At 37.5% G+C, this 22,623-nt stretch overlaps 1 non-coding gene across 1 annotated transcript; it reads right to left on the minus strand.

Moving 5' to 3' along the window:
- Positions 1-15,014: 15,014 nt before the first annotated feature.
- On the minus strand, positions 15,015-15,122 carry LOC148574242 (small nucleolar RNA R71). Its single transcript, XR_015906909.1, has one exon. It is a non-coding gene; the product is annotated as a small nucleolar RNA R71 (small nucleolar RNA).
- Between the last annotated feature and the right edge of the window lie 7,501 nt (positions 15,123-22,623).

A 22,623-nucleotide genomic window follows, 5' to 3' on the forward strand; every position in this document is an offset into this window, starting at 1 on the left:
AAAGGCAAGGGTAATAAAAAGGATCCAAGGCTTTGAGCATCAGTGGATAGGAGGGCCTAAAGGAATAAAATCCTGGCCTAAGCGGCTAAACCAAGCTGTCCCTAACCATCTGCTTGTGGCGTGAAGGTATCAAGTGAAAACTTGAGACTGAGCGGTTAAAGTCAAGGTTCAAAGCAAAAAGAGAGTGTGCTTAAGAACCCTGGACACCTCTAATTGGGGACTTTAGCAAAGCTGAGTCACAATCTGAAAAGGTTCACCCAGTTATGTGTCTGTGGCATTTATGTATCCGGTGGTAATACTGGAAAACAAAGTGCTTAGGGCCACGGCCAAGACTCATAAAGTAGCTGTGTTCAAGAATCAACATACTGAACTAGGAGAATCAATAACACTATCTAAATTCTAAGTTCCTATAGATGCCAATCATTCTGAACTTCAAAGGATAAAGTGAGATGCCAAAATTGTTCAGAAGCAAAAAGCTAATAGCCCCGCTCATCTAATTACACTGATCTTCATAGATGTTTTTGGAATTCATTGTATATTCTCTTCTTTTCATCCTACTTTGTTTTTAGTTGCTTGGGGATAAGCAACAATTTAAGTTTGGTGTTATGATGAGCGGATAATTTATACGCTTTTTGGCATTATTTTTACATAGTTTTTAGTATGATTTGATTAGTTTTTAGTATATTTTTATTAGTTTTTAAATAAAAATTACATTTCTGGGCTTTACTATGAGTTTGTGTGTTTTTCTGTGATTTCAGGTATTTTCTGGCTGAAATTGAGGGACCTGAGCAAAAATCTGATTCAGAGGCTGAAAAAGGACTGCAGATGCTGTTGGATTCTGACCTCCCTGCACTCAAAGTGGATTTTCTGGAGCTACAAGAGTCCAAATGGCGCGCTCTCAATTGCGTTGGAAAGTAGATATCCAGGGCTTTCCAGCAACATATAATAGTCCATATTTTTCTCGAGGATAGATGACGTAAACTGGCATTCAACGCCAGTTCCATGTTGCATTCTGGCGTTAAACGCCAGAAACAGGTTACAAGTTGGAGTTAAATGCCAGAAATAGGTTACAACTTGGCGTTTAACTCTAGAAATAGCCTAGGCACATGTAAAGCTCAAGTTTCAGCCCCAGCACACACTAAGTGGGCCCCAGAAGTGGATTTCTACACTATCTATCTCAGTTTACTCATTTTCTGTAAACCTAGGTTACTAGTTTAGTATTTAAACAATTTTTAGAGATTTATTTTGGACCTCATGACATTTTAGATCCGAACTTTCTACTCTTTGACGGCATGAGTCTCTAAACTCCATTGTTGGGGGTGAGGAGCTCTGCTGTGTCTCGATGACTTAATGCAATTATTTTTATTTTCTATTCAAACACGCTTGTTTCTATCTAAGATGTTCATTCGCACTTCAATATTATGGATGTGATGACCCGTGAAATTTATCACCATTCTCAACCTATGAACGCGTGACTGACAACCACCTCCGTTCTACCTTCGATTGAATGAGTATCTCTTGGATTTCTTAATCAGAATCTTCGTGGTATAAGCTAGAATCCATTGGCAGCATTCTTGAGAATCCGGAAAGTCTAAACCTTGTCTGTGGTATTCCGAGTAGGATTCAAGGTTTGAATGACTGTGATGAGCTTCAAACTCACAAGGGTTGGGCGTAGTGACAGACGCAAAAGGATCATTGGATCCTATTCCAGCATAAGTGAGAACCGACAGATGATTAGCCGTGCGGTGATAGCGCACCTGGACCATTTTCATTGAGAGGACGAATGGTAGCCATTGACAACGGTGATCCACCAACACACAACTTGCCATAGGAGGAAACTTGCGTGCGTGAAGAAGAAGACAGGGGAAAGCAGACATTCAGCCAACATATTCTCCATTACTGCATAACAAGTATTTATTTCATGCTCTTTTATTTTTCGCAATTCAGACTGATAATTATAATTAATCTCCTGACTAAGATTTACAAGATAACCATAGATTGCTTCAAGCTAACAATCTCCGTGGGATCGACCCTTACTCACGTAAGGTATTACTTGGACGACCTAGTGCACTTGCTGGTTAGTGGTACGGAGTTGTGAAAAGTGTGAATCACAATTTCGTGCACCAACATCTCAGGTGGACATTTCCTAATCAGAGATTTATATCTTTCCCATGCCTCATAAAGTGACTCTCCATCCATTTGAGTGAATGTTTGTACTTTTGTCTTCAATCTGATGATCCTCTGAGGTGGGTAAAACTTAGATAGGAATTTGTTCACCAAATCATCCCAAGTGTTGATGCTTTCTTTGAGAAATCTCTCCAACCATTGAGATGCCTTGTCTCTTAAGAAAAATGGAAATAGTGATAAACCCCGTATATAGGGTTTATCTTGTGTTGAATTTAGAGGGTTTTATCATGTTTTCCCATATTTATCCAATGAAATAGCATGGTTTTATAACTTCTCCTTAATTGTGCTTAAGAGTGAAAATATGCTTTTGAGGTCTTGAAATAGCTAAATTTAATTCACCTTGATTCCATTAGATGCCTTGATATGTTTGTTAAGTGATTTCAGGTTTAGGAGGCAAAGATTGGATCAAGGGAATGAAGGAAAAGCATGTAAAAATGGAGAACTCATGAAGAAATGAAGGAATCACAAAAGCTGTCAAGCCGACCTCTTCGCACTTAATTGACCATAACCTGAGCTACAGAGGTTCAAATGATGCGGTTCCAGTTGCGTTGGAAAGCTAACATCCGGGTTTTCGAAATGATATAATATTTGCTATAGTTGCATCACGTTTAGGGGGGCGCGCACGCGCCGATTTGCATGTGATTCATTAAAAGCAAATTAGTGGCTAGCGAATTCTAAAGCCTTGTGGGCCCAATCCAACTCATTTCTAATGCTATTTAACCCAAGGATTGAAGAGGGATGGGACATCTAGTCATTAGTTTAGTTTTATTTTAGTTTTCACATACTTTTAGTTAGTTTTAGAGAGAGAAGCTCTCACTTCTCTCTAGAATTAGGATTAGGTTTTAGATCTAGATTAGAATTTCTTAGATCTAGGTTAATTTCATGCTTTGATTTACTTTTCCCTTTGTAATTCTTCTTCTTCCACATCTCTTCTCTCTAGTCTAGCATTTAATTCTTGCAATTCTCTACTTTTATGTTGATGCACTTTTGTTCTTCCATTTTCCTTTAATGTAATTTATGATTCATGTTCCTTTATTGTTCATTTGATTTGTTGTTGTTTAAGTCCTTGCATTTGAGTAGTGTAGATTTACTTTCCTTGCAATTTTACTATACTTTCCTTTTATGCCTTCCAAGTGTTTGATAAAATGCTTGGTTGGATTTTAGAGTAGATTTTAGTACTCTTGGCTTGGGAAGGTAACTTAGGAACTCTTGAGTTACTAATGTCCAAGTGATTGACGATTGGGAGCCATTAACTCTAGATCTCACTAATTGAATTGGTGGAGAACTAGGACTTATGGACTTGGATTGACATAGCTCATTTGACTTTCCTTTATTAGTTAGAGGATGACTTAATAGGGTTGATCCTTGCCAAGACCTTTTTGTTATTTGAATTTCCTTGCCATTTACTTTTCATGTTTCTCATCAAAAACCCCAAAACATACTTCATAACTAATAACAAGAACACGTTATTGCAATTCCTAGGGAGAACGACACGATGTTTAATACTTCGGTTTATAAATTTAGGGGTTTGTTACTTGTGACAAACAAATTTTTGTATGAAAGGACTATTGTTAGTTTAGAAACTATATTGCAACGAGACTTCATTTGTGAAATTCTAAACCATACAAAAGTCAAATCATCAAAATGGTGCCGTTGCCAGGGAGTTGCAATGGTGTTGTGTTATTGGTTATTGTATATATGTGAATATTGTGAATATGTTTGCCTTTTGCTTCTTTGTTAGTTTTTGCTAGTTTTAGGATTTAATTTTCTTATTTCTTATTTTATTTTTGTTTTCATTTTCTCTTGCTATCATGAATTCTCACTTTGGCTATGAGTTTGGTTCTAACTATGTTGTAGAAAATGTAGACTTTAATGACAACATGTATCAAGGATGGGACAACCAAAGGTGGGAGGAGTCATATGCATATGATCAATCCTCATGGCAACAACCTCTACCAATGAACTATGAAGAAGAGCCATTCTTTGATGTATATCAACCTAATGGCTACGGTGAATCCCCTTGTGACTTTTAAGAACTACCACCATATGCCTATGAGCCATATCTTCAACATGAACCCCAACTATACTCACAAGCCTCCTTTCACCAAACACCTTCATATGACCCTAATCCATATCCACCATACCAACCACCTTTTGAACCATATGAGCCATACATAGAACCACCACCACTCCAATATCAACACTCCCAAGAACCGCCTCAATATACACCACCATACCCTTACCAAGAACCAATGAACCCTTTCTCCAAGACAATGAACCCTCCTATCCACTCCAATCCTCAATGGACGAAATCCTTAGCCTTATACTTCAAGGGCAAGGAGAAATACAAAGGGAGATACTAGAATTTGTGGCTACTTTGACCAAGGTAGTAAGCACTTTAGCCTCCCAATGCTTGAGTTCTCAAAGCACTCCCATAGTCACATGTGGAGAATTAATTGAAAAGCATAGCATGAAGGAGATATTGGAAACTCCGGTGGAAAATGAGAGATGTTACTTTGTGTTAGAACAATTGGAGAAGCCTATGATCATTGAAGAAGAGGAAGAATTGTTTGAAGACTTAGGAGATGCGGAACCTCCATGGGAAGCTAAAATCATAGAACATTCCTCCAAGAAGATCAAATTTGATGTTGAGGAGGAGAGTGCACAACCTCCAAAATAAGTCTTGAATGAAGATTTGGAAGGAGTGGAGTAAGAATTGAGTTCCCTTGGTGATGACGATCATACATCCAACCTTCTTGGTGGTGAATCCTTTGAATTTGAAGAACCTTCTCCCAATGAGATAGAAAGTAATGTGGAGGTAGATTTCTCTAATCCTCCCACATATGACTTGAGTGATGGAGAAGAGTTAGATGAAAATGATGAACAAAGGATTGAAGTTGAAGAAATTTATGAAGAGGTGGAGATTGACAAGAAAAAACACAAGGGAGTAGGACTTGCAAGGACATTGGAAATACCTCTTCCCAAGCCACCACCATCCATTCTCCCATTCAAGTGGGTAAATTCCTTATACTCAAGCTTTATTATTCTCTTTGAATATGGTTTACTTGAGACGGATGGTCAACTTAGAAATATTTGTGGCTTTAAGATCAAGATGGAGATGATTAATGGTTGGCATTGTAAATCAAGGTTCATTATGGTAACGTGTTCAAAGTTTAATGGCAAAGGCTGGTATAGAGCTAAATCGCTTAGGTCTAGGAGCATGTTTGGCCACTTTTTTGAGAATTCAAAGGTCATGCCACCCAATTGTAATCATGATTATCAATTTGATTATGGGTGCCAAAACAAAGTATGGGATCCCGGATCGCACAAGGAGAATCAAATTTGGGAGCCCATGGTGTGTGTAGAACTCCATCAAAGCTTGGAGATATTGATTTTGAACAATGGAGCTTATTGGAAGTCCAAGCATTGGTGGGGGTTCAAGGATGAATTCAAGCATAAGCCACCTTGAGAGGAGCTCCCCATAAGTCCAACTTAAGGATAATAAACAAAAGTGCTAGGTGGGAGACACCCCACGATGGTAACTTCTTTTCATTTTCTCTTTTTGTACATATTGGTAATTAGTTTAAATTCATATTTTTTTGGTTGATTTGTTGAGTATAATTGGTAGTTTAGTATGTTAAATAAGGTTTTATGGTGTTTTGGTAGCCGTTTGGAGGTTTGGAATGCTTGGATTGGTGCAAAAACATAGAAAAAATTTTTTGAAAAATAGAGCACCATCCGCGCGTACGCGTACATCAAGCATTTTTGCCTAACCACGCGGACGCGCCATGTACGCGTACGCATGGATTGAGAAATTCCACCCCCTAGCCAAAAAACCCGAGAGTTGTGCGAACGTTGTGCGCGCATTGTGCCTTTGGCACAAAACCACTCGCGCATACGCGTACATGATGCGTACGCGTCACTCTCGAAATAAGCCATCGATGCGGACGTACCATGTACGCGTACGCGTCGCGTCCATTGCACCACCACGCGCGTACGTGCGAATGTCCTTCCTTCACCATATCTCTTTTCTTCTCCTCTTTCCATTTCTTTCCTTCTTTCTTCTTCCCTTCTTCTACCCCTCATCCAACATTTCCAAACACAATTGATAACCATTTATTTTAGTTAACTAATTAGTAGTTAGTTAGTTGATTAGTTAGTTTTAGTTAGTTTTCATTTTATTTTCTCCTTTTCATTGTAAGTGTTGGATTGTTATTCTTGTTTACCATTAACTGCTGCTGAGTATTAAAAAAAGGGATGTTATCTTAACATCATTATGTTTATAATCTTTGTTGAATTCTATTGTTGAGGTTATTTTTTGCTACTTGGTTTTGAGTTTTTCATGCTTACCTTTTAAGAATACCAAGTGATGAGAATTGCCTTCGAGCTTGTAACTCTTCTTGAATTGCATAATTCGGCCAACATGTAATTTCAATCCTTTTCCTCGATTAGGCAATATCTTAATGGATGTTGTGCATTTACTTCAATGCATTGTATTCTATGATCATATGCATCCATGTGTTTATAGCTTGAATGCTCATGCTTCTTTCATGCTTGTTTTACCTTACAAGTTTACTTAAAGTATCTCAAGCACATTAGGATAAGTGAAGTGCATGCTTCTTTTGTGACATAACTTTTATGCTAATGTGTATTCTAAACTGCGCAATTTAGAATTCACGCACTTATTTGTCATTAATGTCACATTAATTCACTCACTCAATTCTAGTGATTTGCCTCATTCTAACAATGTATGCTTCCTTGCTTTTGTATTTCCTTCTCTTATGGTGTTACTTTCTATTTTTTATGATTGATGCACCACAAGCAAAAATGGAAGCAAGACAAAGAACACGCAGCAACCGGTTGATCTACCAGCTGAAGGTAGCAATGCGGAGAGTCGTCGTACCACCTTGCTCATCTTTGCGTGCACCGAGGACGGTGCAAACTTTAAGTGTGGGGAGGTCGTCCGACCTATCGGCGATTTTGGGTGACAAATTTCTAATCCCAACACTTTTGCATTTTATTTTAGTTTTTTAGGATTTTTAGTTTTATTTTCTTAATTTTTCATATATATACATAATAAGCTTAGTCAAAATAATGAGGTTCTTCAAGATTTCTATCTATAGGGCACCAATTGATTTGAGTGAAAACTTTTCATAGGACTTGCTTGAATTATATATATATTGTGGATCATGTTTTTGAGCTAAGAACACAAGCTTGCGAGATTTGAGCCTAATTGTGTGGTTACATCTTATAACCACGTATCTTCCTTTTTGTGTGAAATTATTCTCTTTCTATGATTGTGATCTTTGATTTGTTTGATTATTTATGTCCATTATTTTGTGTATTCATGCATTTATATGATTGAGGCCATCATTTCAATTAGCTCACTTAGCCAAAAAGCCTTACATTTTATCTTCCATTGTTAGCCAATTTGAGCCAACGATTAACCCACTTGTTCTTAATTTAGCACAATACAAGCCTTAAAGCGAAAAACAATAAATGTCCTTAATTTAGATCTTTTATTAGCTTAGGCTAGCGTGTGTAACATTCAAGTGTGGGAAAACTTGGGACATTGGGTGAATAAAAGGATAGTTTTGTATTTTTGTTGTAAATATTGGGAATTGGGTACATGCTCATGTATTGATTAAATGTATAGACCTTATGCATTGGTACTCTTGTATATATTTTGAAAGAAAGAAAAAATGAGAAAAAGAAAAGAAAAAGAAAAAAAAATATATATATATATGAAGAAAAGAAAAGAAAAAAATAGAAAAAGAAAGAAATAAAAAGGGGACAAAATACCCCAAAGTGAAGCTCAATAAAATCAATGCATAAGTGTTGTGAAATAAAAAAAAATGCATGATTATGCGAAAAAGTGAAGAATGGGTAGTTAGGTTTGTTTAGAATTGTATAGGTTGCTATATAGGTTAGGTGGGAAGTTTAAGGTAATCAAAGATTCAAATTTTAAGTCCACTTGACCAAATATGCATCCTACCTTGACCCTAGCCCCATTACAACCAATGAAAAGACCTCATGATACTTGAATGCATGCATTGAATAAATGTTGATTGTTAGAAGAAAAACAAATCTTAGAAAGCATGAAATAGAGGAGAATTGAGGGAATCAACCCTAAACACTTGAGCGAATAGAGTGCAAACACATCCGATGAGGGTTTGATGCTCAATTACATGTTTTCACCTATGAACATCACTCCTCATGCAAGTTTGTAAAAATATTTAATGGCTCAATTCAATTGTGGTTTGGCATGGTTGTTAATACCCTTAGCCCTTGTGCATATATGTATTCTTGGGAATTGATTTATTTTGACCAGGCAATTGCATTCATGTAGATAGATGCATATAGTTTAGGTTGCATTTAGATTAGTTTACATTGAATAAATGTTGATGCCCTTTGCTTTCTCTTGGTTTAAGCATGAGGACATGCTTGGTTTAAGTGTGGGGAGGTTGATAAACCCCGTATTTAGGGTTTATCTTGTGTTGAATTTAGAGAGTTTTATCATCTTTTCCCACATTTATCTAATGAAATAGCATGATTTTATAACTTCTCCTTTAATTGTGCTTAAGAGTGAAAACATGCTTTTGAGGTCTTGAAATAGCTAAATTTAATTCACCTTGATTCCATTAGATGCCTTGATATATTTGTTAAGTGATTTCAGGTTTAGGAGGCAAAGATTGGATCAAGGGAATGAAGGAAAAGCATGTAAAAATGGAAAACTCATGAAGAAATGAAGGAATCGCAAAAGCTGTCAAGCCGACCTCTTCGCACTTAATTGACCATAACTTGAGCTACAGAGGTTCAAATGATGCGGTTTTAGTTGTGTTGGAAAGCTAACATCTGGGCTTCGAAATGATATAAGATTTGCCATAGTTGCATCACGTTTAGGGGGCGCGCACGCGCCGATTTGCACGTGATTCATTAAAAGCAAATTAGTGGCTAGCGAATTCTAAAGCCTTGTGGGCCCAATCCAACTCATTTCTAATGCTATTTAACCCAAGGATTGAAGAGGGATGGGACATCTAGTCATTAGTTTAGTTTTATTTTAGTTTTCACATACTTTTAGTTAGTTTTAGAGAGAGAAGCTCTCACTTCTCTCTAGAATTAGGATTAGGTTTTAGATCTAGATTAGAATTTCTTAGATCTAGGTTAATTTCATGCTTTGATTTACTTTTCCCTTTGTAATTCTTCTTCTTCTACATCTCTTCTCTCTAGTCTAGCATTTAATTCTTGCAATTCTCTACTTTTATGTTGATGCACTTTTGTTCTTCCATTTTCCTTTAATGCAATTTATGATTCATGTTCCTTTATTGTTCATTTGATTTGTTGTTGTTTAATTCCTTGCATTTGAGTAACGTAGATTTACTTTCCTTGCAATTTTACTATGCTTTCCTTTTATGCCTTCCAAGTGTTTGATAAAATGCTTGGTTGGATTTTAGAGTAGATTTTAGTACTCTTGGCTTGGGAAGGTAACTTAGGAACTCTTGAGTTACTAATATCCAAGTGATTGACGATTGGGAGCCATTAACTCTAGATCTCACTAATTGAATTGGTGGAGAACTAGGACTTATGGACTTGGATTGACATAGCTCATTTGACTTTCCTTTATTAGTTAGAGGATGACTTAATGGGGTTGATCCTTGCCAATTCTCATGTTGTGGTTAGTGATAAGGATAGAGATCCTTGACCACCTAACCTTGCCAAGACCTTTTTGTTATTTGAATTTCCTTGCCATTTACTTTTCATGTTTCTCATCAAAAACTCCAAAACATACTTCATAACCAATAACAAGAACACTTTATTGTAATTCCTAGGGAGAACGACCCGAGGTTCAATACTTCGATTTATAAATTTAGGGGTTTGTTTCTTGTGACAAACAAATTTTTGTATGAAAGGAATATTGTTGGTTTAGAAACTATATTGCAACAAGACTTCATTTTTGAAATTCTAAACCACACAAAAGTCAATTCATCAAATAGCAGCAGCTTATAGATGTCCGGATGCACACCATTTGTCTTGACAGTTTCACAAATCCTCAGGAAGGTAGATAAGTGCTGATTTGGATCTTCAAGTGGACATCCTCCATAGGAGCAATTGTTCTGTACCAGAGTAATAAGTTGAGACTTCAACTCAAAGTTATTTGCATGAACATTGGGAGTGAGTATACTGCTCCCACAGTTTCTTGGGTTGGGGAAGGTGTAAGAGGCTAGAACTCTCCTTTGAGGTGGGCCATTGTTATTGGCCACTTTCTCTGGTGGATTAGGGAGGTTACCCTCCATCTCTTGATCTTCCTCTTCTGATTCTTCTTCTCCAATAACTCACTTTTCTCTTGCTTCTCTTCTCAATCTCAAGAATGTCCTCTCTGTCTCAGAATCAAAAGAGGTGGATGCACCTCTTCTTCCTCCTGGCATACAACACAAACAAAACCAGAAACTAAAACAAAACACTCTACTGCTAGAGTGAGGTTAAGGTTAGCTTAAACAAAATCACAAACAGTTAGTATGCTTAACAAAAACAAAGAAAAATACTTAATCTAGATTATCACCTACGTAATCATTGTCAATCTAAATCAATCCCCGGCAATGGCACCAAAAACTTGATGAGGGAAAAACGATTCCACACAAACTCACCGACAAGTGTACCGGGTCGCATCAAGTAGTAAAACTCACTGATGAGCGGATAATTTATATGCTTTTTGGCATTATTTTTAGTATGTTTTCAGTATGATTTAGTTAGTTTTTAGTATATTTTTATTAGTTTTTATGTTAAATTCACATTTCTGGACTTTACTATGAGTTTGTGTATTTTTCTGTGATTTCAGGTATTTTCTGGCTGAAATTGAGGGACTTGAGCAAAAATCAGATTCAGAGGTTGAAGAAGGACTGTTGATGCTGTTGGATTCTGACCTCCCTGCACTCAAAGTAAATTTTCTGGAGCTACAGAACTCCAAATGGCGCGCTTCTAATTGCGTTGGAAAGGAGACATCCAGGGATTTCCAGCAATATATAATAGTTCATACTTTACCCGAGTTTAGATGATGCAAAAGGGCGTTAAACACCAGTTCTACGCTGCAGTCTGGAGTTAAACGCCAGAAACAGGTCACGAACCAGAGTTGAACGCCAAAAACACGTTACAACTTGGTGTTCAACTCCAAAAGAAGCCTCTGCACGTGTAAACTTCAAGCTCAGCCCAAGCACACACCAAGTAGGCCCCGGAAGTGGATTTATGCATCAATTACTTACTTTTGTAAACCCTAGTAACTAGTTTAGTATAAATAGGACTTTTTACTATTGTATTTATATCTTCGGATCATCTTGGGATGTTTAGTTCTTAGATCATGGGGGCTGGCCATTCGGCCATGCCTGAACCTTTCACTTATGTATTTTTCAACGGTAGAGTTTCTACACACCATAGATTAAGGTGTGGAGCTCTGCTGTTCCTCAAAGATTAATGCAAAGTACTACTGTTTTTCTATTCAATTCAACTTATTCCGCTTCTAAGATATTCATTCGTACTTCAATATGATGGATGTGATGATCGTGACAGTCATCATCATTCTCAACTTATGAACGCGTGCCTAACAACCACTTCCGTTCTACCTTAGATTGAATGGATATCTCTTGGATATCTAATACAGGGGACCGAGTCCGAGATATTAGTGTCTTCGTGGTATAAGTTAGAACCCATGGATGGCCATTCCTGAGATCCGTAAAGTCTAAACCTTGTCTGTGGTATTCCGAGTAGGATCTGGGAAGGGATGGATGTAACGAACATCAAACTCGCGAGTGCTGGGCGTAGTGACAGACGCAAAAGGAGGGTGAATCCTATCCCAGTATGATCGAGAACCTCCAGATGATTAGCCGTGCCGTGACAGAGCATTTGGACCATTTTCACAGAGAGGATGGGATGTAGCCATTGACAACGGTGATGCCCTACATAAAGCTTGCCATAGAAAGGAGTAAGATTGATTGGATGAAGACAGCAGGAAAGCAGAGGTTCAGAGGAATGAAAGCATCTCTATACGCTTATCTAAAATTCTCACCAATGATATACATAAGTATCTTTATCTTTATTTTCTATTTATTTATTATTATTCTTCGAACACTCCATAACCATTTAATATCCACCTAACTGAGATTTACAAGATGACCATAGCTTGCTTCATACCAACAATCTTCGTGGGATCGACCCTTACTCACGTAAGGTTTATTACTTGGACGACCCAGTGCACTTGCTGGTTAGTTGTACGAAGTTGTGAAACAGATATAAGATCATGAACGTGCGTGTTGAGTTTTTAGCGCCGTTACCAAGGAATGGAATGATCACGATTTCGCACACCAAGTTTTTGGCACTGTTGCCGGGGATTGTTCGAGTTTGGACAACTGACGGTTCATCTTGTTGCTCAGATTAGGTAACTTTATTTTAATTTTAAGTTTTTGTTTTTATTCTTTTAATTTTCAAAAAAAATTTCCAAAAAAATAAAATATATTTTTCTTCAGAATTTTTAAGAATGAATTCTAGTGTTTCATGAAGCATGTTGAAGCATGGCTGGCTGTAAAGCCATGTCTAAATTCATTTGGACTGAGGCTTCCAAATCATCATTACAAGAGCAAGCTAGTTGTTGCTAATCAAATTTGTTATTGTATGACTGATTTGTATCTTCTAAAGCTTGGCTGGCCATTGGCCATGTCTAGTGTTTTGGACCGGAGCTTTCATTGAAAGCTTGGCTGGCTAGTGAGCCATGTCTAATTCCTGGACTGAGGCTTTAGACTAAGAGTGCAAGATTCCTGGAATTCATATTAAAAATTTTGGAATCCTTATTTTTCTTTTTCACATTAATTTTCGAAAAATCCAAAATAATAATAAAATCATAAAATCAAAAATATTTTGTGTTTCTTGCTTGAGTCTTGAGTCAATTTTTAAGTTTGGTGTCAATTGCATTTTTTCTAAAAATTTATGCATTTTTTGAAAATTCATGCATTCATAGTGTTCTTCATGATCTTCAAGTTGTTCTTGGTAAGTCTTCTTGTTTGATCTTGATGTTTTCTTATTTTGTGTCTTTTGTTATTTTTCATGTGCATCTTTGCATTCATAGTGTCTAAGCATTAAAGATTTCTAAGTTTGGTGTCTTGCATGTTTTCTTTGCATCAAAAATTTTTCAAAAATATGTTCTTGATGTTCATCATGATCTTCAAAGTGTTCTTAGTGTTCATCTTGACATTCATAGTGTTCTTGCATGCATCATGTGTTTTGATTCATAATTTTTATGTTGTGAGTCATTTTTTATGTTTTTCTCTCTCATCATTAAAAATTCAAAAATAAAAAATATATCTTTCCCTTTTTCTCTCATAAATTTTCGAAAATTTGAGTTGACTTTTTCAAAATTTTTAAAATCTAGTTGTTTCTTATGAGTCAAATCAAATTTTCAAATTGAAAATCCTATCTTTTTCAAAATCTTTTTCAAAAATTAAATCTTTTTTCATTTTTCTTATTTATTTTCGAAAATTTTAAAAATATTTTTCAAAAATCTTTTTCTTAATTTTATCTCATAATTTTCGAAAATATTATCAACAATTAATGTTTTGATTCAAAAATTTCAAGTTTGTTACTTACTTGTTAAGAAAAATTCAAACTTTAAGTTCTAGAATCATATCTTGTGATTTCTTGTGAATCAAGTCATTAATTGTGATTTTAAAAATCAAATCTTTTTCAAAACTAATTTCAATCATATCTCTTCAAAAATATTTTTTTTATCTTATCTTTTTCAAAATCATATTTTTCTAATCATATCTTTTCATATCATATCTTTTTCAAATATCTTTTCTAACTTCTTATCTTCTTATCTTTTAAAAATTGATTTTCAAAATTTGTTTCAACTAACTAATTAACTTTTTGTTTGTTTCTTATCTCTTTCAAAACTACCTAACTAACTATCCCTCTCTAATTTTCAAAAATACCTCCCTCATTTTCAAAAATTCTTTTTAGTTAATTAATTGTTTAAATTTTAATTTTAATTTTAATTCTCCTTTAATTTTCAAAAATCATCAACTTCTCTTCAAAAATTAATTTTCGAAATTTCCTCTCCCTCATCTCCTTCTATTTATTTATTCATCTACTAACACTTCTCCTCACCCAAAAATTTGAACCCCTTCTTCTCTTCTGAGTTCGAATTCTTCTCTTCTTCATTCTCTTTCTTCTTTTCTTCTACTCAAACAAGGGAACCTCTATACTGTGGTAAAAAGGACCCTATTATTATTTTCTGTTCCCTTCTTTTTCATATGAGCAGGAGCAAAGACAAGAACATTCTTGTTGAAGCAGATCCTGAACCTGAAAAGACTCTGAAAAGGAAACTAAGAGAAGTTAAAATACAACAATCCAGAGACAACCTTACAGGAATTTTCAAACAAGAAGAGGAGATGGCAGCCGAAAATAATAATAATGCAAGGAAGATGCTTGGTGACTTTACTGCACCTAATTCCAATTTACATGGAAGAAGTATCTCCATTCCTGCCATTGGAGCAAACAATTTTGAGCTGAAAGCTCAATTAGTTTCTCTGATGCAACAGAACTGCAAGTTTCATCAACTTCCATCAAAAGATCCTTTTCAGTTCTTAACTGAATTCTTGCAAATCTATGATACTGTTAAGACTAATGGAGTAGATCCTGAAGTCTACAGGCTCATGTTTTTCCCGTTTGCTGTGAGAGACAGAGCTAGAATATGGTTGGATTCTCAACCTAAAGATAGCCTGAACTCTTGGGATAAGCTGGTCACAGCTTTCTTAGCCAAGTTCTTTCCTCCTCAAAAGCTTAGTAAGCTTAGAGTGGATGTTCAAACCTTCAGACAGAAAGAAGGTGAATCCCTCTATGAAGCTTGGGAGAGATACAAGTAACTGACCAAAAAGTGTCCTTCTGACATGCTTTCAGAATGGACCATCCTGGATATATTCTATGATGGTCTGTCTGAATTAGCTAAGATGTCATTGGATACTTCTGCAGGTGGATCCATTCACCTAAAGAAAACGCCTGCAGAAGCTCAAGAACTTATTGACATGGTTGCTAACAAGCAGTTTATGTACACTTCTGAGAGGAATCCTGTGAGTAATGGGACGCCTCAGAAGAAGGGGGTTCTTGAAATTGATGTTCTGAATGCCACATTGGCTCAGAACAAACTATTGACTCAGCAAGTCAATATGATTTCTCAGAGTCTGAATGGAATGCAAGCTGCATCCAACAGTACTCAAGAGGCATCTTCTGAACAAGAAGCTTATGATCCTGAAAACCCTGCAATAGCAGAGGTAAATTATATGGGTAAACCTTATGGAAACACCTATAACCCCTCATGGAGAAATCACCCAAATTTCTCATGGAAGGATCAACAAAAGCCTCAACAAGGCTTTAATAATGGTGGACGAAACAGGTTTAGCAATAGCAAGCCTTTTCCATCATCTTCTCAGCAACAGACAGAGAACTCTGAACAAAATACCTCTAATTTAGCAAACTTAGTATGTTCAAGGCTACTCTAAGTTTCATGAGTGAAACAAGGTCCTCCATAAGAAATTTGGAGGCACAAGTGGGCCAGCTGAGTAAGAAAGTCACTGAAACACCTCCTAGTACTCTCCCAAGCAATACAGAAGAGAATCCAAAGAGAGAGTGCAAGGCCATTGATATATCAATCATGGCCGAACCCACAAAAGAGGAAGACCTCCTGGGACGTCCAGTGATCAACAAGGAGTTTCCCTCTGAGGAACCAAAGGAATCTGAGGCTCATCTAGAGACCATAAAGATTCCAATGAACCTCTTTATGCCCTTCATGAGCTTTGATGAGTATTCTTCTTCTGAAGAGAATGAGGATGTTACTGAAGAGCAAGTTGCCGAGTACCTTGGTACAATCATGAAGCTGAATGCCAAATTATTTGGCAATGAGACTTGGGAAGATGAACCTCCCTTACTCATCAATGAACTGAATGATCTGGATCAACTAACATTACCTTAGAAGAAACAGGATCCTGGAAAGTTCCTAATACCTTGTACCATAGGCACCATGACCTTTGAGAAGGCTCTATGCGACCTTGGGTCAGGGATAAACCTCATGCCCCTCTCTGTAATGGAGAAATTGGGAATCTTTGAGGTGCAAGCTGCCAGAATCTCATTAGAGATGGCAGACAACTCCAGAAAACAGGCTTATGGACTAGTGGAGGACGTGTTAGTAAAGGTTGAAGGCCTTTACATCCCTGCTGATTTCATAATCCTAGACCCTGGAAAGGATGAGGATGAACCCATCATCCTTGGAAGACCCTTCCTAACCACAGCAAGAGCTGTGATTGATGTGGACAGAGGAAAGTTGGTCCTTCAACTGAATGAGGACAACCTTGTGTTTAAAACTCAAGGATCTCCTTCTGTAACAATAGAGAGGAAGCATGAAAAGCTTCTCTCAGTACAGAGTCAACTAAAGCCCCCACAGTCAAACTCTAAGTTTGGTGTTGGGAGTCTATAAAATTGACTTGATCACCTGTGTGGCTCCATGAGAGCCCACTGTCAAGCTATTGACATTAAAGAAGCGCTTGTTGGGAGGCAACCCAATTTTTATTTATCTAATTTTATTTTTATTTTATTGTTCTTTCATGTTTTATTAGGTTCATGATCATGTGGAGTCACAAAATAAATCAAAAAATTTAAAACAGAATCAAAAACAGCAGAAGAAAAATCACACCCTGGAAGAAGGACTTACTGGCGTTTAAACGCCAGTAAGAAGCATATGGCTGGCGTTCAATGCCAGAAACAAGCATGAAGTTGGCGTTCAACGCCAGAAATATGCTGCATATGGGCGTTGAACGCCCAGAACAAGCATCACTTCGGCGTCTAAACGCCAGAAATGCATGCAAAGGCATTTTACATGCCTAATTGGTGCAGGGATGTAAATCCTTGACACCTCAGGATCTGTGGACCCCACAAGATCACCTCAGGATCTGTGGACCCCACAGGATCCCCACATACCTCCACTCACCTTACCTCCTCATAATCCTATATCACCCTTTCCCAAGAACCCTTCACCAATCACCTCCAATTCCCCTCCAAAACCATCATACACCCACCTACACCTACCCACTCAAAATTCAAACCATCACTCCCTCCTTTTTACATATCATAACCACCTTAAACCCCCAGTGGCCGAACCCTTCCCACACCTCCATCTCCTCCATCTCTTCTTTTCTCATCATTCCTTTCTTCTTTTGCTCGAGGACGAGCAAACATTCTAAGTTTGGTGTGGAAAAAGTATTGCTTTTTTGTTTTTCCATAACCATTGATGGCACCTAAGGCCAGAGAAACCTCTAGAGAGAGGAAATGAAAGACAAAAGCCTCCACCTCCAAGTCATAAGAGATGGAGAGATTCATCTCAAGGGTCTATAGCTCAGTGGTAGAACATTTGACTGCAAATCAAGAGATCCCTGAGATACCTCAGGGGATACATTTTCCTCCACACAATTATTGGGAGCAACTAAGGATAGGAGCACCAAGAGCACTCCATCATCCTCCATGAAATTAGAGAAGATCAAAGAGCTATGAAGGAGGAGCAACAAAGACAAGGAAGAGACATAGAAGAGCTCAAGGACATCATTAGTTCCTCAAGAAGGAAACGCCACCATCACTAAGGTGGACTCATTCCCTGTTCTCAAATTTTCTGTTTTTCGTTTTCTTTATGTTAAGTGCTTATCTATGTTAGTGTCTTATTACATGATCATTAGTATTTAGTAACTTTGTCTTAAAGTTATGAATGTCTTATGAATCCATCACCTCTCTTAAATGAAAAATGTTTTTAATTCAAAAGAACAAGAAGTACATGAGTTACGAATTTATCCTTGAACTTAGTTTAATTATATTGATGTGGTGACAATAATTTTTGTTTTGTGAATGAATGCTTGAACAGTGCATATGCCTTTTGAAGTTGTTGTTTATGAATGTTAAATATGTTGGCTCTTGAAAGAATGATGAACAGGAGACATGTTATTTGATAATCTGAAAAATCATAAAAATGATTCTTGAAGCAAGAAAAAGCAGTGAATACAGAAAGCTTGCGAAAAAAAATAGCGAAAGAAAAGGAGAAAGAAAAAGACAAAAGCTCTTAAAACCAAAAGGCAAGAGCAAAAAGCCAATAGCCCTTAAAACCAAAAGGCAAGGGTAATAAAAAGGATCCAAGGCTTTGAGCAGCAGTGGATAGGAGGGCCTAAAGGAATAAAATCCTGGCCTAAGCGGCTAAACCAAGCTGTCCCTAACCATGTGCTTGTGGCGTGAAGGTGTCAAGTGAAAACTTGAGACTGAGAGGTTAAAGTCAAGGTCCAAAGCAAAAAGAAGAGTGTGCTTAAGAACCCAGGACACCTCTAATTGGGGATTTTAGCAAAGCTAAGTCACAATCTGAAAAGGTTCACCCAATTATGTGTCTGTGGCATTTATGTATCCGGTGGTAATACTGGAAAACAAAGTGCTTAGGGCCACGGCCAAGACTCATAAAGTAGCTGTGTTCAAGAATCAACACACTGAACTTGGAGAATCAATAACACTATTTGAACTCTGAGTTCCTATAGATGCCAATCATTCTGAACTTCAAGGGATAAAGTGAGATGCCAAAACTATTCAAGAGGCAAAAGGCTACAAGTCCCGCTCATCTGATTGGAGCTATGTTTCATTGATATTTTGGAATTTATAGTATATTCACTTCTTTTTATCCTATTTGATTTTCAGTTGCTTGGGGACAAGCAACAATTTAAGTTTGTTGTTGTGATGAGCGGATAATTTATACGCTTTTTGGCATTGTTTTTTGTATGTTTTCAGTATGATTTAGTTAGTTTTTAGTATATTTTTATTAGTTTTTATGTTAAATTCACATTTCTGGACTTTACTATGAGTTTGTGTGTTTTTCTATGATTTCAGGTAATTTCTGGCTGAAATTGAGGGACTTGAGCAAAAATCAGATTCAGAGGTTGAAGAAGGACTGCTGATGCTGTTGGATTCTCACCTCCCTGCACTCAAAGTAGATTTTCTGGAGCTACAGAACTCAAAATGGCGCACTTCCATTTGCGTTGGAAAGTAGACATCTAGGGCTTTTCAGCAATATATAATAGTCCATATTTTGCTCGAGTTTAGATGACGCGAAAGGGCATTGAACTCCAGTTCTACGCTGCAGTTTGGAGTTAAACGCCAGAAACACGTCACGAACCAGAGTTGAACGCCAAAAACACGTTACAACTTGGCGTTCAACTCCAAAAGATGCCATTGCACGTGTAAACTTCAGGCTCAGTCCAAGCACACACCAAGTGGGCCCCGGAAGTGGATTTATGCATCAATTACTTACTTCTGTAAACCCTAGTAACTAGTTTAGTATAAATAGGACTTTTTACTATTGTATTTATATCTTCGGATCATCTTGGGACGTTTAGTTCTTAGATCATGGGGGCTGACCATTCGGCCATGCCTGAACCTTTCACTTATGTATTTTTCAACGGTAGAGTTTCTACACACCATAGATTAAGGTGTGGAGCTCTGCTGTTCCTCAAAGATTAATGCAAAGTACTACTATTTTTCTATTCAATTCAACTTATTTCGCTTCTAAGATATTCATTCGCACTTCAATATGATGGATGTGATGATCATGACAGTCATCATCATTCTCAACTTATGAATGCGTGCCTGACAACCACTTCCGTTCTACCTTAGATTGAATGGATATCTCTTGGATATCTAATACAGGGGACCGAGTCCGAGATATTAGTGTCTTCGTGGTATAAGTTAGAACCCATGGATGGCCATTCCTAAGATCCGGAAAGTCTAAACCTTGTCTGTGGTATTCCGAGTAGGATCTGGGAAGGGATGGCTGTGACGAACTTCAAATTCGTGAGTGCTGGGCGTAGTGACAGACGGAAAAGGAGGGTGAATCCTATTCCAGTATGATCGAGAACCTCCAGATGATTAGCCGTGCCGTAACAGAGCATTTGGACCATTTTCACAGAGAGGATGGGATGTAGCCATTGACAACAGTGATGCCCTACATAAAGCTTGCCATAGAAAGGAGTAAGATTGATTGGATGAAGACAGCAGGAAAGCAGAGGTTCAAAGGAATGAAAGCATCTCTATTCGCTTATCTGAAATTCTCACCAATGATATACATAAGTATCTTTATCTTTATTTTCTGTTTATTTATTATTATTATTCGAAAACTCCATAACCATTTAATATCCGCCTGACTGAGATTTACAAGATGACCATAGCTTGCTTCATACCAACAATCTGCGTGGGATCGACCCTTACTCACGTAAGGTTTATTACTTGGACGACCCAGTGCACTTGCTGGTTAGTTGTACGAAGTTGTGAAACAGATATAAGATCATGAACGTGCGTGTTGAGTTTTTAGTGCCGTTACCAAGGAATGGAATGATCACGATTTCGCATACCACTCACAGAAGTGAGGTCGATCCCATAGGGATTGATGGATTAAGCAACTTTAGTATGGTGATGAATTTAGTTAAGCAAATATTTGATGAATTGGGTAAAATTTAATTAACAGAAAGGAAATTGCAAGTAAGCTAGAGTGCAGAATGAAAATTTGATAGAAAAGTAAATTGCAGGAAGCATAAATGGCTGAAACTTAAAGTGCAAGAAATTAAAATAGCTAAAACTTAAATTGCAAGAAAGGTAAATAACTGAAACTTAAAGCGCAAGCAATTTGAATTGCAGAATCTGAATTGCCAGGAAATTTAAATTGCATGAAGAATAAAGGGATTTGGGTGCTGGGAATCAAATCAGAATTGGAAATTGTAGATTGCAGTAAATCAAAGAACTCTAAGGTGAAGAAATTCAGAAAAATTGATCAATTAGGGTTCCAGTACCAAAACGGAAACAAAAAAATTGTAGAAGAAGAAAAATAGAAAGAAAACTCAGATCAGATCTTCAATCTCTAAAACAGAAAAGGAAAATTGCAAAAGAAGAAAAACAAAAAGAAAACTCATATCAGATCTTCAGTTCTAGAAAAGGAAAATTGCAGAAGAAGAAAAACAGAAAGAAAACTCAAATCAGATCTTCAATTCTAGAATTCTAAAAAGGAAGAAAAATAAAAGAGAAAGACCCTAATGAAATCAAATTCTTCTCTATTTATACACTTTTCAATTCTGTCATTCAGTACTTGGAGTGGGCTTTTTGCCCTTTTATGAAGTGGATCAGAGATGGGTAGTTGGTTGCAGCTTCCAGGGGAACGTAGCGTTCTGAAAGAGAGCGCAACGTTCATTCACCCACGGGTACGCGTCTACTGCGCGTGCGCGTCATTGTAAGCTGCATGCTTATCATGCGTACATGTGCTTTGCGCCCATGCGTCCCTTTGCATTTTTGTATACCGATGCGTACGTGTCACCTACGCGTACGCGTCATTGCCATCTTTAGCTTCCATCATGCTTGCGCGCACCACTCACGCGTGTGCGTCCTTGATAGCGTTCTTCAAACGAGCGCTACGTTGGTGCCAGGAACGCTGACCATGCGTGCACGTCCTCTGCACGTGCACGTGGATAGCAAAATTTTGATTACAAGCTTCCGCGCCACTCACGCGTAAGCGTGCTTCATTCCAGATTCTCCATCGACGCTTGCGCGTCGTGTACGCATGCGCGTCGGTTGCGAAACTTTCAATTCCAAATTCAAATCTTCCTGATAATGCTCACTCAAATAACGTAGTGCTCCCTTTGCAAATGAGCGCAAATCACTTCCACGCGTACGCGTCGCTAAAGGGTGTGGCGTTCTCTATTTGAGCGCAGCGTTACTCTGCACTGCATCTCTTTCTCTTCATTTTTTGACCTAAAATCAACCAAACAAGTAATCAAAGTCTCACCAAAATCACAAGGTTTTGCATCATTCATAATAATCACCTAATTCTTGCATAAATCTCATGATTTTGCATAAAATTAATGATGTTTGATTAAATCAAGATAAACATGAAATTCCACTCCAATCCCTTACTTATTGTGCAAGAAAGTGCATAAAACCTAATGAAACAAATAAAAAATGCTTGTGAAACTAGCATAAGATGACTTGTCATCAGTAACAACCCAACATTTTCCAAGAATCACCCAATTGTGCTTCACACCATTCTTGAACTCCAATTCTTGAATTGTTCTTCTTGAAGGGCCTTAGATTCTCTTGGCAACCAACACCCCTTCCTCCACCATGTACCAACCCAAGAAAGATTTTGAGTTGGTAGTCCATCTCCAAGAGAGCATATTCATAGGGGCCAATGAAGTTCCTAGATGAAATTTCCACCCACTCAATATGCTCTTGGTTGTCAATTCCTTCCTCACCAACCTCTTCCTCCTCTTCCCCATTACTCACATCATAACAAAGAGGTTGTGAGAAGTCTACCTCCATGTCTTTCTCAAGCTCAAGGGGAAG

Source organism: Arachis ipaensis, chromosome B2 (genome assembly GCF_059453495.1).
Source record: "Arachis ipaensis isolate K30076 ecotype BB chromosome B2, ASM5945349v1, whole genome shotgun sequence".
Taxonomy (NCBI): Eukaryota; Viridiplantae; Streptophyta; class Magnoliopsida; order Fabales; family Fabaceae; genus Arachis; species Arachis ipaensis.